At 41.8% G+C, this 4,204-nt stretch overlaps 1 pseudogene; it reads right to left on the reverse strand.

The window, feature by feature from the left end:
• Positions 1 to 911: 911 nt before the first annotated feature.
• On the reverse strand, positions 912 to 2,216 carry LOC101580831 (annotated as a pseudogene).
• Between the last annotated feature and the right edge of the window lie 1,988 nt (positions 2,217 to 4,204).

Below are 4,204 nucleotides of genomic sequence, written 5' to 3' on the forward strand. Positions count from 1 at the left end.
GTACAACATAGTTGATTACCAAGCAGACACAATCTTTTTAATGTAACAAATCTACTGAGAAATATCTTTGGTTAATGAGTTGCAACATTTTGGGAAAGTTTGTCTTATACCACTGTGAAAATAGTGTTGCAATTTTTATGGTTCAGATTCAGAGACAGATAAGTCATTCTGTGTATGAATGGAGTTCTAAATCTTCTATAATGTGCATATCTCAGTTTACAGTGTATTCTACCAAACTTTGTCAGGTTGATTTCTATGTGATTCTTTAGGAAAGGGGATAGAGTCCCAAAACCCTCATAAATGCTCAGTAAGGGTTTGTTATAGGTCATCTGCAGACAGGGACATTTGTAATCGGGACAGTATGTGAATTTTCTTACAACCCTCTGTGAATGTTGGGGCAAATTGAGGTTATTTTTCGTATTTCAGCAAAAATATCCATTGATGGGCTAGCTTTTACCCCAATTCCCAAGAGTCGTACAGAATGACTTTGCTGGATTTAAAAGGGAGCGCTCCTCTGCTCAACTCCCCATATCCCAGTTCTACAATGACATTCAGAACCTCTGACTATAATTCATTGTTCTCAACCCCAGCCACCTTGTCAGACCTTTAGCTGGAAAAGAAATAAGTTATATAAAGTGATGTGCAGAAATTCTGTTTTGATTCTTCTGAGTTTTGATAACCTGCAGATCTCTAAAATGCTTTTTCAATGGGTACCATTGTAATTTTTGAGGTTGTAACTTATATCAAGTGAAACAAAACTTGTGATCATATGGTCACAGAATTTGCACACACACACACACACACACACACACACGCACACACACCCCTGTGCAACATACGTTCTATGGTGGTGTTTTATTGTTATTTTCCTTTGTTGTTTTTGGTGGCACTGACATCTATTAGGATGTGCCCTAATACAGGTGCTGGGGCTTGCCCATGGTGCTCTTGATGTACAGGGCCCAGAGGTTCTGCCAATTCTTCTTGAGCAGTGACACCAGGAACCTGGCAGCCAGATGGATGTTGCACACAAGCTCATCATCTGTCATCTTTACATGACCAACAGCCACAGCCAGACACAGGAACTTCTTCATCTGGAACTTGATCATGGACTTCACTTTGTCAACTTTGGCCACAATGTTTCCTTTGTGGGTCAGCAGGGAAGGGAACTTGCCAGGTTTATTGAGGCGGGGTCCCAGGATCCTTGGGATCTGCTTGATCAGAGACTCCAAGGCTGGAGAGGCATCATACTTCTTGGCTAGCATTTTAGCCAGCATTTTAACCTGCTTTTGTTGAGCTTCTTCAGTGCTTAGGGTTTCAGTGAAGTCTTTCTTCTTCAGCAACAGTACCATGTTTTCTTTATCTTTCCCCATTATTCTTTTATTTCTTGTGGAAATTTGTCAGTACAAAATATCCAAGCATCGTGGCCCATGGAGAACCACACCAGGGAACCAGAAAACAAGATGTATGTATCCAATGAGCTGGAAAACTCAACACTCTACCACTGCCTCTCCTCTGTGAAGGCATGGAGGTAAGGGGGGGCTCCTCCCCTGGAAAGGTTTCCACCCCAACTCCAAACTTAGGCTGTAGGGAATATCTAGATTTGACAGCAATGATAGCTACAGGCTTTATTGAACACCAGGTATACATGAGCCCTGGTGACTAAGCACTTTATTGATTGTATCATTTCACTCTTTGCCTAGCTTGTGGAGTAATGCAACCTTATTTATTTCAATTTTATCTTGTGAGGAAGCTTAGGTTTGTGAATGAGAGCTGGTACCACAAGGTCATCCAAGGATGCAGTGAGAGAACCAGGATTTGATAACTGAAATAACAAATTCATCAATCATCCATCAGGTATTATGAAAATATACCTTGCAAGAAACAAGGGCAGGGCCCCATTCAGGACATTGCCTCAAATTGCGTTATTACAAGGGTTTCCTTTTTCACTTCTTGATGGCCCATCCAGCTTCCATACTCTGATGGGCTTGGAGGGATGCATCTTGCCAGCATGGGATCACTGATTCTGAACAAATAAACATAAGGAACTCTTAAGAATTGCCTGTCCTGAAATGAAAGAAAAAAGAAGCAAAGTTGAAGGAGAAGTTGAAATGCAAGAACTAATGTCTTTCCTACGTGACTCCAAGTTTTGCACAGTACTGGTGGACCATCTTGCAGTCCGGTGAGATTATTTCTATCTCAGTACATGAAGGCACCATGTACGGCCTTATTGACAATGGTCATTTCCTGTCACCTGGGTTGCCATGTGAGCACTACATCTTGAGAAGCACTCTGGATACAGCAGAGGACACTGAGAGAACATTGTTTTTAAAGTTGACAATGTCCATGTGTTCCCTGGCTTCAACTGACTCCTGGCCTCACTCTGGCAGGGGCAGAGGACTCAGTGCTGGTGCAGAAGGTGACCTGGATCCTCTACATGTCTCAGCTGAGTAATGTCATCAGCCTCTGCTAGGACAAGGTACCATTTAGCTCTCACCACAGCCTGACAAGTTCTACTATTTTTCTCATTTCATCAGAGGTAGAAATGGAGGTTGACAAATATTAGGTGACTTCCCCAGACTCACCCAAGTGGTAGTAAGAAAGCCTCTATTTAATACCTGCTTTATCAAATTTTTAAAAACATCTGCCTTGAACCTGTCTGTATGCTTACTGGGTCCCAGTTGAACGTGACATTTGTCCTTCTAGTGGGTCTTAATAAACATCATTGCCAGGTAAATATACTGCTATTTATATGCAAATGTTTCTTTCTAACACAGTGGACAGTCAATCAGTCTGAGATGCCACACTTAGTAAGCTGCTTTGTGCAATTTTTAGAAAGCAATATATTTGTGCATGGGAAGGTGGTGTAATCAGATTCTATAAAAAGCCTGACCACGGTATTCAAGGAAGCACATGCTGTTCTTGGGAAGACTTTTATGAGTTGGATTAGGTTTAATGCCACACAGTAGAACATTTTAGATAGTAAATAAATCAGAGTTATATATAATACACAGGCACACACACAGCCAACCTGCCACCAGGTTTGGCACAACTGGTTGACCTTGACTTTTCAAGGACAGGGTGGTGTGAAAGAATCCCTAGCAGAAATGTGAGAAGATACATCTAAATTTTGGGGAGTAGAGGGGAGAGAGATTAAACTAACATGAAAACTACAGTTTCTTAGTATCATTGATTTTTACAACTCTATTAAATAATTACTTCCCCTAATGTCTGATAAAGAAGCTGGCGATCAGAGATAAAAGCTCATGGTTAGATAGGTAATACAGGCAAATTTGGGCTTCTAAGTTCAGTTATTATGCTTCCAAAATCTGCATATATAGGTAGGTGCATAGATTGTTTTTGCTTTATACTATAAAATGCCCTGGAAGCAAAAGTTGATGAGTATAATTTGATAAGTTCAGCCCTAAAGCCATCACCAAAATCAAGCTATTTAATGTATCCAGGACCCTAAATTTTCCTGTTTTCTCTTTTGTGTCTCTATATTGGTCTTTAATGAGGCCTTACTTAGGCCTGCAGTCATTACTGCTTTGTTTTCTATCCCCGTCTTTACAGTCTGACCCATACTGGTGGCTTTTCTAGTGTCTAATTGTATTTCTTTTATTGTATTATCTTTTTCCCAACATGTTTGTAGAAAATGGTATTTAGAAGTCAGACGCACACACTTTGGAGCTCTGTGGGTCTTACGGTGCAAGGTGCCCCCTCTGTTCCTCCTGGATACTGCATTCCAGACTCCACAGTGTGGCACTTTGTCCTCCTGATGTTTCCCAAGTCCCAAGGAACCAGGAGACCAGGCACACAGGGCAGAGAGAGAGAGAGAGAGTGATGTGAAGTCCCTGGACCTGGCGACTGTGAGCAGGGGGCACAGCGGCTTGGTGGGTGTATTCCCAGAACTTACAAGATCTAAGTTACGCAGTGTGCTGTGACTAATTTACCTCCATGCTCACAAAAAATTAAACAGAAGAAGAAGAACACATATTCAGCATGCCACACTCCCTGTCGTACCATCTTCCTTTATTTCTGAGCATGATTTCTCCATCAGCGAGGCCCTCCTGGATGCTGTGAATTTAAATGCTTTCGCATTGGATTCAGCCTTGATTTAAAGGTTTTTTTTTTTTTTTAATATTAAAAAGATGAGAGCCCCTCGGGCCGCCCCCCATCACTCCGCAGTGCCTCCCCCACCCCGCCC

This window comes from Octodon degus, unplaced genomic scaffold (assembly GCF_000260255.1).
Source record: "Octodon degus isolate 3935 unplaced genomic scaffold, OctDeg1.0 scaffold00021, whole genome shotgun sequence".
In the NCBI taxonomy this organism is placed as follows: Eukaryota; Metazoa; Chordata; class Mammalia; order Rodentia; family Octodontidae; genus Octodon; species Octodon degus.